This window comes from Canis aureus, chromosome 11 (assembly GCF_053574225.1).
Source record: "Canis aureus isolate CA01 chromosome 11, VMU_Caureus_v.1.0, whole genome shotgun sequence".
Taxonomy (NCBI): Eukaryota; Metazoa; Chordata; class Mammalia; order Carnivora; family Canidae; genus Canis; species Canis aureus.
Window position 1 is genome coordinate 33,975,478 of NC_135621.1, and position 13,627 is coordinate 33,989,104.

Consider the following 13,627-nt stretch of genomic DNA (forward strand, 5'->3'; position numbering starts at 1 on the left):
GGAACACTGATGAGCATATTTGACTAAGAAAAGTCTCTTTGCCAGAGGCCAGGAAAAATGTACTTGGTTGCATGTTGACTATTCTTAGAGCTGAAGTCCCAAAGGATAGGACCCAGGCCCAAGCAAGGGTCTTGTTACCCCCTCTAGCTCAGGGCTGTGTATAATTAGGCTCATGAACGTTAGTTTGGATTGGCTGTGAGCTTTGGAAGGGAAGGGAAGTCTGGGTACCCTCCTCCCTGATCATCCGAGGCTGTTTCCCGCCCCTCCTCCAGTTAACCCCAATAGTAGCTGATGAGTGGAAGAAATAATGATCGCTACCAGTTACCAAGTGCTGGAGACTTGTACCACAAACAGATTTCCCAGCGACAAAATCAGGTATGCAGAAATGCGACTTCGTTTTTCTGGGAGTGAACTTCATTTCCGCTTTCTTGAGAACAGGAACGACGAGAGTTTTGCTACCATAGACGAGCCAACACCCAGCATGTGTCTGGCATGATTAATGCCCATAAATGTTGAATAAATGAATGATATCAGAGTTCTCAACTGAAGTTCAGAGACATCAAACAACTCACCCAGTGTCACACAGTAAATGGCAAGACCCTGTTGGCTCCTAGCATAGAATCCTTTCCTCTCTGCCAATGTTTTCTCATTCATTCATTCATTCATTCATTCATTCATTCATTCGTCTGACAGGACTCTTTTGGTTGCAAGTGACAGGTAACTCAACTCTAATTGCCTAAGACAAGAAATGGAAATTATCTGCTCAGATGATCCATGAATCCGGTGACACAACTGGCTTCTGACTCAGCTGGATTCAGGGGCTTAAAGCACATCACCAGGATCTGACCTCTCCCATCTTGTCTCCGTCTTCGACTGTGTTGGCCAATTCTACGCCTTCAGCAGCTTCATTCCTGCAGCATCCTTACTTCTTGCATCCTTAGCCGAAGAGCATTTGCCTTTATGTCCACTTCTGTTTCCTTTGTCTCCTAGGTTTTAGAATGGTCACTTGCCCATCCCTGAATAAGCAAGTGTGGTCAGGATAAAGTGATGCTTTGCTTGGTTGAGTCTGAGCCATGTGTCCAGCTCTGGAGCCTAGGAGGGAGTTGGCCCTTTCGTGGAGCACATGGGTGACAGCAGGCAAGGGTGCGTGCTCTAGAAGAATATTGGGGTGCTGCCACCACGTATGGCTGGGGAGAAAGACAGTTGCTCACAACACTCAGCAAACATTCTCCCTGCCACCTTGGTGCAGAGTTCTGTGTGGGAGACAAGGAGCTACGAAGGTGAGTATGTAACAGGAGTTTCTACCCTAATGGAGGGTCAGAGCCGTAAGTCAAGGGAAAACCAAACAAGATGTGCAAGCAAATCCAGTTGCTGCAACCTGACGGGCTCACTCACTGTTCACTCTCTAGCTGCGGGATGACGGCTGAGGTTTCTGATCACTTAGCTTCCACCAAACGCTGTGTTTCTGCAAGCCTATCCTCCTTCATGCTGTCACCATCTCCTCCTCTTAGAAAAACTCCTCCCAGGGGCACCGGGGAGGCTCAGGGATTGAGGATCTGCCTTCAGCTCAGGTCGTGATCCCAGAGTCCTGGGATCGAGTCCCACATTGGGCTCCCCACAGGGAGCCTGCTCCTCCCTCTGCCTGTGTCTCTGCCTCTGTGTCTCTCATGAATCAATAAATCTTTAAAAAACACTTGTTTTCATGTCATTTGCTCTCCTGTGTGACATGAATGTCGGGGGCAGAGTGACTGTGGGGAGAACCATGGGCAGAATCCTCACAGCTAATCTAGGGGAAATGATGTGATGTGGACGAAAGGGTGGCTGGCTCGGGGATCCAGGGAAGTGGGACAGACACCAGCTCCTGCTGGGAAGATGTGTAAAGAATTTGTGCCCATATTTAGTCTACCACAGACAGGAGGCCAGAAAGAGAATGTGACGGATCCACGACCCCATATCATGTTAGGTTCAGAGCCCGGCCTCTGACATTAGTTTATGAGGCTCCATCTACACCCACAGAGCCTCTCTTGGAGGGGGAAGCAGAAATGTGTACCCAGTAAAGAGTAAAATGCTTTCGCTTAATCCAACTATAATGAAATCAGTCTTGGGGCGCCTGGGTGGCTCAGTTGGTTGAGCATCTGAATCTTGGTTTTGTCTCAGGTCATGATCTCAGGGTTGTGGGATTGAGCCCCACATAGGGCTTGTCGCTTAGTGTGGAGTCTGCTTGAGATTCTCTCTCTCCCTCTCCCTATGCCCTTCTGCCTGCTCTCTCTCTTTCTCTCTCAAATACATTTTAAAGACCTTTAAAGGGATCCCTGGGTGGCGCAGCGGTTTAGCGCCTGCCTTCAGCCCAGGGCGCGATCCTGGAGACCCGGGATCGAATCCCACGTCGGGCTCCCGGGGCATGGAGCCTGCTTCTCCCTCTGCCTGTGTCTCTGCCTCTCTCTTTCTCTCTGACTATCATAAATAAATAAAAAATTAAAAAAAAAACCTTTAAAAAATTCAGTGTCATTCTTGCCATTTCAAGCCCCATCATGGTGGCACTAAGAGATTTCTAGGGGGGCAGCAAATCGGAGCCAATTGTTGATAAGAAGCAGAGAAAGTATGGGTGGGGCCAAGGTTCTGAGCTTCCGTTTCAGGATGCTGAAGGACAAGGACTTGACTTTATCTTAAAGGATCCTGAAGATGAGTTCTGGGCTTTTCCAGCCTGCCTTTGCAAGTAGCAGTCACCGCCCAGGGCAGGCTGACCGCAAACCAGTCATGTGTGTCTCCTCCACTAGCCTGTGTCTGATCCCTCTTAGTGTTCCCAGAGCTTGGTGGAAAATACATGCCAAATAAATATTTTGGAAAGAAACCTGGGCCCCTGCTGAGGATGGAGTGGTTTGAAGGATAAAGTTACTGCCTGGCTGTGAGGTTCATTACAGCAGCAGAGAAGTTGTCAGATTCTAATCACGTGTTCATAACTACAGTGTGCTTTTTAAAAAATTATTTATTTATTTATTTATTTATTTATTTTATTCATTTATATGAGAGAAAGAGCGCATGAGCAGGGGAAGGGGGAGGGGAGGGGGGCAAGAAGGGTGGGGGGAGGGAGAATTAGGCTCCTGCTGAGCAGGGAGCCCAAAGAGGAGCCCGATCCTGGGATCATGATCCAAGTTGAAGGCAGATGCTTAGCCGGCTGAGCCACCCAGGTGCCCTTGCAAGCGTTCTCTTGAAATTAATATTACTCTATATGTTAATGAACTTGAATTTAAATTAAAAAAATAAAAAATAACTACAGTGTTTACTACAGTGTTTAGTTAAAATAACTACAGTGTATCATCATGCCTGTGCACAGAGTAGGTGCTTAGTAACGATTGAATGAATGAGTGAGTGAATGAGTGAACCTTCTCAGTCCCTTACTTAGGAGCCAAATTCACGCTCTAACCTATGGGTGAAAAAGAAAATGTGGGGACTCTGTGAGGGGGGAATGTGGGGACTTGGTGAATTCTCAAGTGTGGCTCCACCTAGTGGACACTCCAGGATTATACTTGGAATTTATTTTTATTTTTTTTATTTTTTAATTTTTTTATTTATTTATGATAGTCACAGAGAGAGAGAGAGAGAGAGAGGCAGAGACATAGGCAGAGGGGAGAAGCAGGCTCCATGCACCGAGAGCCTGACGTGGGACTCGATCCCGGGTCTCCAGGATCGCGCCCTGGGCCAAAGGCAGGCGCTAAACCGCTGTGCCACCCAGGGATCCCCAGGATTATACTTGGAATTTAAACCTTTCCCCCACCTTCTTTGAACTGTGTTTTAGCTTCTTATTTGCTTATTCCCACTTCACCCAGTTTGGCACAGTCCACCAAGTATGGCAGCATAGCCCTGCAAGCGAGAGAAGCCTCTCTGGAGGTCTGAAATGGGCAATTTGAAAAAGACACTGTTAGCGGATGGAGGGGGGCCAGATGGATGAAATGGCTTAGAGCAGCTGATGTGTAAGGAACACCGGACCAGGTATTCAGAGGCTCTGCTGTGTGGCCTTGGGCAACACACTTGCTCTCTCTGACCTTCAGTTTTATCATCACAATGGTGTGTGATGCATTGTGCCCCTCGTGTTCTGGGGCTAATGCTCAGACCCTAACAGAGCCTCATTGGACATGTAGGGGCCACCGTGCCCACATTACAGCGGAGGAAACTGGCTTTATGATTTTTTATTTAAAAAATCTTTAAATTTAAATTCAATTTGCCAACATATAGTCTAACACCCAGTGCTCATCCCATCACGTGCCCTCCTCAGTGCCCATCACCCAGTCACCCTCCACCACCTCCCTTTCTGTAGCCCTGTGTTTGTTTCCCAGAGTTAGGAGTCTCTCATGGTTTGTCTTCCCCTCTAATTTTTCCCCATTCAGTTCCCTTCCTTCCCTTATGATCCCTCTTACTATTTCTTATATTCCACGTATGAGTGAAGCCATATGATGACTATCTTTCTCAGGAAAGTGGCTTTAGATTAAGTAAGGAGCCCAAGACCTCAAAAGCAAAGAGTGTGAACCAGTATTTGAATTCAGATCCATGTGCCTCCAACACCTGTCCTGTTGGCATTGCCCTGTACCTCCTCTGGATGCTTTCTAAAGCCCTTTTATGGTGCTACACATCTTCTTGAACCCGCATCTCTCCATTTGAGAGGCTGTCAATTGGCAGAGTTAAAGGTGTCTCTGGAGTCAAACTCCCTCAGTTTACTTCCATACTGATTCTACTCTCACGTACCTACTGGCAAGGTATGTAACCTTGGGCGCCACTTCATTTCTATTTTGGTTGTCCTGCCTGTCACATGGGATTAACAACAATAAAAGGTTGAGATTATGTGTGTGTGTGTGTGTGTGTGTGTGTACACATACTCAGAATACCACCTAGGACATCCAGTAAGTATTTATGTTTTAAGTACCATTTTTTGCCTTTGGGCTTTTGTTGCCCCTATAACATTGCCTCAAATAGCTATACATTTATATCTTTTTTAAAAAAGATTTATCTATTTATTTATTCATGAGAGACACGGAGAGAGGCAGAGACACAGACAGAGGGAGAAGCAGGCTCCCCGTGGGGAGCCCGATGCAGGACTCGATCCCAGGATCCCAGGATCAGGACCTGAGCCAAAGGCAGATGCTCAACCACTGCTACCCAGGCACCCCCTATATCTTTAATATTTTTCCAAGTGAGGCCTATTCATGGTCACAGAGACACTCTGGCAGGAATAAAGAAGGAAAACTTTCACTGGGCACTTTCAGAATTGGATCCCATTAATGACAACCCTGCTTGTAGGGCACTGTGAATTAATATATGAAATGTACAGAATTACAATTATGTTCTGAGTGGTATGAGTATATTGATTCCGTTATTTAAGGGTAGAAGTACTAATTTCTCATTTGCAAATATTTAAAATAAATTGAAATTCTTATAATCTTATTTTTGCCTTTCTTCATTTTTGCACCTGGAGCTTGCAAAACAGACGTGACCTGGGTTTCTCTTGGCCTTCCAGAGGCCCCAATCTACGCCAAAGGAGCAGGACTGGAAACTGTTAAACCTCAGAAATCCCCTGGAAGAGGAAAATATAAGTGAGTGAGCTCTGCTGTCTGAGGAGGCATATGATGACCAGGGGAACGTGATCGGTCTGGGTTCTGGGGGTGCAGAGAATCTGAACTTGTGGCTAGAGACTGTTTGAGTTGACTTTCCTGTGATCCAGCAACCTACGGGGAAGAATTCCTTCCATACCAGCACGCTGAGCAGTGACTGGAACCCAAACCCATCTCCCTAGAACAGAACTTCTCCACTCTAGCACTACTGACATCGGGGGCTGGATAACTCTGTGCCGTGGAGCCTGTCCTGTGCATTGAGGGATGGTGAGCAGCATCTTGGCCTCTGCCCACTAGGTGCCAGTAGCTTCTCTTTCTCTCGATTGTGACAACTACAAGTGTGTCCAGACATTGCTAAATGCCGCTGGGGGAAAATCTGTACCCCTCCCCCTACACCATGGTGTCACAAGGCAGAGGTTTGCTAAACCAAGTCCCAATCATGGGGTTAGTGCCCTGGTCAGAGATTCCTGGAGACCTGGGAAGCTGTCCTTGAATTATCTAGGTAATTGATCCCTTCTCCTTCTCCATGCGGCATCGTGGGCAAAGCTGTGGTCTCCCTGGGATGAAAAAGTCACATTTCGTTAATAGGGATATAGGGCTGAAATCCTAGCCGTTTGGGGCACTCTGTAAAAATCACAGCTTCTTGTTATAACTTTCATGCTCTCAAAGACATTTCTAGGGAAGCCGTTTCAGACTGTCACTGGTCCCCTAGGTGCACCACTCAAACATCCTCTTTCAAGCCTTCACATTTCTCTCCTTCAATCCTCTTCTCCATTCCTGCCTGTGGTGGCCTGTCTGCCCTACTTGGGACACAAGCTGCTTTTGGCAAACCTCATGCATGTATCGGTGGTTTTATTTATTTTTTTAAATTTTTATTTACTTATGATAGGCACACAGTGAGAGAGAGAGAGGCAGAGACATAGGCAGAGGGAGAAGCAGGCTCCATGCACCAGGAGCCCGACGTGGGATTCGATCCCGGGTCTCCAGGATCGCGCCCTGGGCCAAAGGCAGGCGCCAAACCGCTGCGCCACCCAGGGATCCCTGTATCGGTGGTTTTATAAACAGCCCTTAACTTTCTGTGTCATTTTCCCCCAGAGCGGAATGATTTTTTAAAAAGATTTATTTATTTATTCATGATTGACATATATATATATATATATATATATATATATATATATAGAGAGAGAGAGAGAGAGAGAGAGAGAGAGAGGCAGAGACACAGGATGGGGGAGAGGCAGGCTCCATGCCGGGAACCTGACGTGGGACTTGATCCTGGGTCTCCAGGACCCTGCCCTGGGCCAAAGGCAGGCGCCAAACCACTGAGCCACCCAGGGATCCCCCAGAATGATTTTGATCTACTGCTTGATAAAGAGGCGAACTCCCAACGTTGTCAGCAGAAACAAGTGGCTGGAAGGGTGAGCGCATACACAGCGTTCCAAGGTTCTTTTTTTTTTTTTTTAATTTTTATTTATTTACGATAGTCACAGAGAGAGAGAGGCAGAGACATAAGCAGGCTCCATGCACCGAGAGCCTGACGTGGGATTCAATCCCGGGTCTCCAGGATCGTGCCCTGGGCCAAAGGCAGGCGCTAAACCGCTGCGCCACCCAGGGATCCCGCGTTCCAAGGTTCTGCCCCAACATCCCCCTTGGTGAGAGGCAGCAGGAAAGAAGCGCGGAGGGTCAGGCAATTGGCCGCACATTCGCAGCCGAGGGAACATCTGAGGCCTCCAGTGTGTGTGTGTGGATTACTGGCAGAAGGATGCGCTCTCCGAAACTCCCAGAGGGTGTGGTGGGCTCCAAATGGCTCATTACTGCTGATTGACTCAAGCACCCTAAGAATCTTCTCCCACACCCCACCGGGTCTGCTGCCCAAGTCCTGGCCATATCCACATCATCTCTTCAGGCTGGTTGCAGGGTCCTGAGAGAGGCAGAAGGGCCTGATGCGGTCACAGCAGCCTGCCCTTCCCAGACCACAGTGTGCTGGGCATTCACCCAGGCCTCCGGGTAAAATGCAGATTCCAGGGCAGGAGATGTGGGGTCAGGGGTCAGATTCTGCGCTCCAACAAACTCCCAGTGAGGTCGGTTCTACTGTCTGTGGACCCTGCTGTGAGAAGCAAGGATCAGAGTACTTCTTTTAGGACAAGCTGTAAGCCCTTACACAGATGGAGAGGGGTGGTGGACTCGTCTTGAGGTGCCCCCACCCTGCAGGGGTGGATGGGGTGTGGGGCTGGCACGCTGCCTCAGGAGCCGGGGTTCCAGGCTCTGGTGCATGGTTTTTCTCCATGGAAATAGAGAAGGCCCCAGAAGGAGCAGCAGCTGGACCATACCTTGGACAATTAAAGGGATTCACCCCATCAGAAAACTCCCCAGTGCACATCCCGGGCTACCTGTCCTCTCTCGCCTGGCACGTGATGATGGAGCAGGGAAGTGACCCCCTAACCAGGCCAGCCCAGCTGCCCCAGGCTGGTGTTCCTGGCTGACCCTCCTTCCAGCTCAGCTCCAGCCAAGCCCACAGCCCACAGTGCCAGGGGTTCGATGTCCTGACATCCTGCTGCCTCGACAACATCAGAACTAGTAGTTACCTATCTCCTGTTTTCTTTTGTTTTTTAAAGATTTTATTTATTTATTCATGAGAGACACAGAGAGAGGCAGAGACACAGGCAGAGGAAGAGGCAGGCCCCCTCCGGGGAGCCCCATGTGGGACTCGATCCTGGGACCCTGGGGTCACGCCCTGAGCCCAAGGCAGACGCTTAACCACTGAGCCCCCTAGGAGCTCCCTGTCTCCTGGTTTTGCTAGTAGAAAATAAAACACCAAACCCCCTGCATGTCCTGGGCTTTCTCCGTCTGCCCCTGTGCTCTGCCCCCCAGAGTTTGGATGCTGTGAAGGTGATGGCTGCACCTTCTGAACTGGGAGAAAACAGAACTGGGTTGCAGGTCTAACTGGCCCATTGGAAGAAACAGCTCTTGGGGCACCTGGGCGGCACAGTGGGTTGAGCATCCAACTCTCTTGGTTTTCGGCTCAGGTTGTGATCTCAGGGAGGTAAGATCGAGCCCTGCGTCGGGCTCTGTGCTCAATGGGGAGTCTGCTTGAGATTCTCCCCCTCTCCTTCTGTCCACCTTCCTGCTTGCTCTCTCTCCTCTCTCTCAGATAAATAAATAAATCTTAAAAAACAAAACAAAACTCGACAACCATGAAAAAAACAGAACGCCCAGGTAAGTTTGAGGAGTTTCTAGTGGCTTATTTTTGGTTCCTCTGAGAGGTTGCAGCTAAAAGCCAAATTTGTTTTTCCAGTGCCCGTGGTGGCTGAAGGCCAAGGAGCCTCCTGTCCTCTGCGCAGAGGCCACACGGAGCAGCCCTAGATGCGCCACAGTCACCACCGCAGGGTTCACCTTCTTCCCCCTGGGACGGGAATGAAGGAGGCCTTGCGTCACATGCTCTGGGGCCTTCCCTCGTCTACAAGACTCTTCAAACCTCACACACAAAAAACTGCCTCCAGGGGAACCTGGGTGGCTCAGTGGTTGAGCGTCTGCCTTTGGCTCAGGGAGTGATCCCAGGGTTCTGGGATCGAGTTCTACATTGGGCTCCCTACAGGGAGCCTGCTTCTCTCTCTGCCTGTGTCTTTGCCTATGTATCCCTCATGAATAAATAAATAAAATCCTAAAAAAGAAAGAAAGAAAGAAAGAAAGAAAGAAAGAAAGAAAGAAAGAAAGAAAGAAAGAAAGAAAGAAAGAAAGAAAGAAAGAAAAATGACCTTGGCATCACAGCGCACCACAGATACACAACCATTAACCTTCCCCTGACCCCCTAGAAGGCTTTTTCTTCCTCTTCTGAATAGGTTTCTGAATGGTGAAAAATAAATGAATTTATTTTTTTAAAGCAGCAGAAAGATCTCATTTTTCCACCTCCCTTGAAAGGAGGCATTTTATTTTTTTAATTTTTAATTAAAACTTTTTTAAAGATTTTATTTTTAAGTAATCTCTACACCTAATGTGGGGTTTGAGCCCTCAATCCTGAAATCAAGAGTTGCACACTCCACGGACTGGGACAGCCAGGCACCCCGAAAGGAGGCATTTTAAACAAAGAGCTTGGCAAAGAGCGAAACCTCTCATAGAAGTCACCAACGTTGTCTGCACCGACGTCCCAGCCCTGTGCTTACTTTCAGCCTTGCTGTCGGCACCTCAGTTTCCCTGTCTGTACAATGGGAATACAAATCCCCATCACGTAAGAGTCACCGTGAGGATTGAGGCAACACACAGAATGCATTTGGCACAGTATCTGCCACGTGATAAATGCTCAATAAACGTTAGATCCCACTGTGATGTCCAAGTCAGAGCAATGCTGGATTTTACTTTTTTTCAGATTTATAGACATTGCACGGTGTCTTTCCGTGGCACATATGTACAGGACTGAGCTGTGCTGGTCCTTCCTCTGTCAGCATCTCATTCTCTCAAACCGAGCGGGTCCTTCCAGGCCAGTTTCTGCGCTCCACGCCGTCCAAGGGGACACAGGATAGAGAGGAGGGGGAAAGACCGCCCGCGTGTGCACTGGACATGACACTTCAGGCACACAGAAGCATCTCCGAAGCAGCACACAGGGGCACGCATTGCTTCCACCGCCTCTGGGATGAAATGTGGCAATTGACTGACAGTCACCTAGTAAAATTCTGTACCTAAGAGCTCAGAGCACAGGAGAGGAACAAAAGGCTGGGGTGCCCCTGGGGAGGGGCGGGTTCTCAGGAGTGAGGCTGTCAAGGGAGTGTTGTGAATTAAACTGGACCCTGGTGACTTGATGGGATGGGCACTGGGTGTTATACTATATGTTGGCAAATTGAATTTAAATTAAAAAAATGAAAAAAAAAGGAAACAAAAAAATTAAAATAAACTGGACCCTGGGGGATGAGTCTTGGAACTCCTAGTGTGGTAGGAGGGGAGCTGTGAGGCTGCCCGGGGCAGGATGCCCAGAGAGCCACTGCTGCCCGCCCCTACCCCCACCTGAGGCTGCAGGCAGGTGGAGTCAGCCAATCGGCGACGAGACGATGAGTCCCATGGCAGTAGCTCCAGGGGGGGAGCAAAGCCAGCTGCTTCTCCCTCTTGCTTCTCCCTGCTTGGGGAACAAGGTTTGGTGCATTATGACAGAGCCCCACCTCCCACCATTGCTTCAACCTCTCTCTTCCTTACCTGCTGGGTCAGTGCAGCGACACCCCCCATTCTGTGGGAGGGAAGACCGAGGCTAGCTGGTACCTGTGGCCAAACTGACGCACGACTCATGGCTTTTCTCTATTGAATCTGGTTTTAAAAAATGTACAACTGATGTGGTGTTGACACATGCAATGTCACATACCCGGATTTCATTCTATTCTCAGAAATGGCCCTTCCCTAACTTGATTGCTTGACTGAAATCCATTCTTTTCCCTTTATAAGAAGAAGTCCCATTTTTCAGTAACTGAATTAATTTCTAGCTACTTTTTCTATTCCTAGCTGGTGAGGTTTTGGAGACTGTTTCTCTTCCTCCTGTAGTGGATAAGTAAGAGTAATGAATTGATCTGCTGCCTCACTAACATGATGAGGATAAATGGGGTGGCAGGCTTTAATAAAATGCCGCACTGGCAAAAAATGAAGGCAAGGAGGTCATTACAAATTTTACATAAGATATATCAAGATGGATGGGTTTTCTGAGCCAAATAGATGATTAATATCAGAAGGAGAGAACTGATAATGACAATACATCTGAGTCGTAAGGGCCGTTTAAATTTTTCCCCCCATTTATTGGTTGAATCTCTATCAAGTGGTTGACCAGCACTTTCTGAAATGCTTCTTGTGATGGGGAACTCGTTACCCCCATGTCAGCTCATTCCATCTTTGGAAGGCTTTGCTCAGACTTTTAAAAGTTTTTACTGATACTTTGTGAAGTCTGAATTCTTGAAGAATTAGGATATCATTAGGATAGCTGTAATCCCTGCGGCCGTATTGAATGAAGCTATTTCTTCTTACCTATAAACCATCTCCCACTATTGAAGACAACATGATGGTCACCCAAATCTTCCCTTGTATGGGCCAAACACCCCAGTTCCTTCAGCTGCCCTTTCAATTTTTGGTTACCTCCTCCTCTTCCTGCTCCTCCTCCTCCTTCTCCTCCTTCTTCTTCAAGTTTTATTTATTTATTTGCGAGAGCTAGAGATAGTGACAGAGAGCATGAGCAGGGAGGAGAGGGAGAAGCAGGCTTCTCACTGAGCAGGGAGCCTAATGCGGGGCTCGATCCCAGGACCCCAGGATCAAGGCTGACAGTTAACCGATTGAGCCACCCAGGCATCCCTGGTTAGTTTCTTCTGATAAGTCTGTGAACTTTATTGAGTATAGGGGACACCTGCCATGTTCATGGCCACCTATCATCTTTCTCCATAGAAACCCCCTGGTGTATGCCCCATCTCCCAAACACAGCAGTAAGAGCTGAAACTTCCCCCCTGCACACCCCCCCACCCCCTTGCAAGGCTAAGCACAGTCACATGACCCAGGCTCTGCCAGTCAGCTGTGCTGGGATGAAAGTCTGATTCTGAAAGGGGCACCACGAAGGAATGGGGGCTCCCATTTCATGGGGCAAGTGGAGGCAGAGGCGTTAAGCTTTTTGTGACAGGTTGAGGTCACCTGAGGCAGGGGTGGTTCTCTTGCTCGTGGCAGTAGTGGTCATGGAAACCAATGTCGCCATCACTGCGGAGCTGCCATTACTGATTTCTGCCCTCACAGCATGTGGTGGCAGCAGTGGCAGCATGAGTTCATCAGGCCTTTCCTGTGTCATGGTTTGTCAGTCATCCCTAAGAGCTCTGCCTTTTTTTTTTTTTTTTTATATTTTATTTATGCATGAGACACACACACACACACACACACACACACACACACACAGAGAGAGAGGCAGAGACACAGGCAGAGGGAGAAGCAGGCTCCATGAAGGGAGCCCGATGTAGGACTCGATCCCGAGACTCCAGGATCATGCCCTGGGCTGAAGGCAGTGCTAAACTGCTGAGCCTCCGGGGCTGCCCGAGCTCTGCCTTTCAAATGGTTTCTCTAGCCCATCAACAAGTGTCTGAATTGCCTCATATCTTTGAATAAATCCCTTTCCTTCTTAAATTAGCCAGAGGTGCTTGTTGCTAGGAACCCCAACTCATGCAGGCCCTGAACTGAATGCAGGACTCTAGGGCACAGAGGAGCACCCTCATCTCATTCTAGTGATTATGGTTCTATTAATGTACTCTACAGCTAAATGAGCTCTTCTAAGCAACCATATCATATAGCTGATTTTTTTCCTTTTTTTTTCTTTTTTAAATATTTTATTTATTTATTCATGAAAGACACACACACACACACACACACACACACACACACAGAGAAGCAGAGACATAGGCAGAGGGAGAAGCGGGATCCTTGTGGGGAGCCTGATGTGGGACTGGATCCCAGGACCTGGGGATCATGACCTGAGCCAAAGGCAGACAGATGCTCAGCCACTGAGCCACCCAGGTGCCCCCATATCACTGATTTTCATTAAACTCACTGATCAACAGAAACCCTCACATATCAGGGGTAGAGATTCATCCCCTGGTCTAAGGAACTTCTAGAAAAGAAAAAAAAAGACTCTGTACACTTTCTTATTACTTGTTTAACAGAAAACAAAGTCTGAGGGGCCCCCAACCACAATATTTAATGTATGAGAGCAATTCCTTTGAAGTGCTAAAAATTCAGTCATTCACTTGACAGAGAAAGAAAGTAATGAGTAATTATGGATAAAATCTGCCACTCTTTTCTTCTTCCCACCCACCCATTCCCCATAGCAAATGGCTGCCAGGCCTCAAGGTCACCCAGCAGCCATTTGGAACCAGATGCTTCACTCATCCTGCTCCACTATCAAAGTCGTTTTAGGGAAGATGGGAGGGACAGCTATCTTTTGATCATTCCCTTCTTGGTCCTCCTGGGTGTCCCTGACACTCTTGGGAGGGCCTCTGTGAGTGCAGAAAGAAGTCTCATGAAACAGTCTT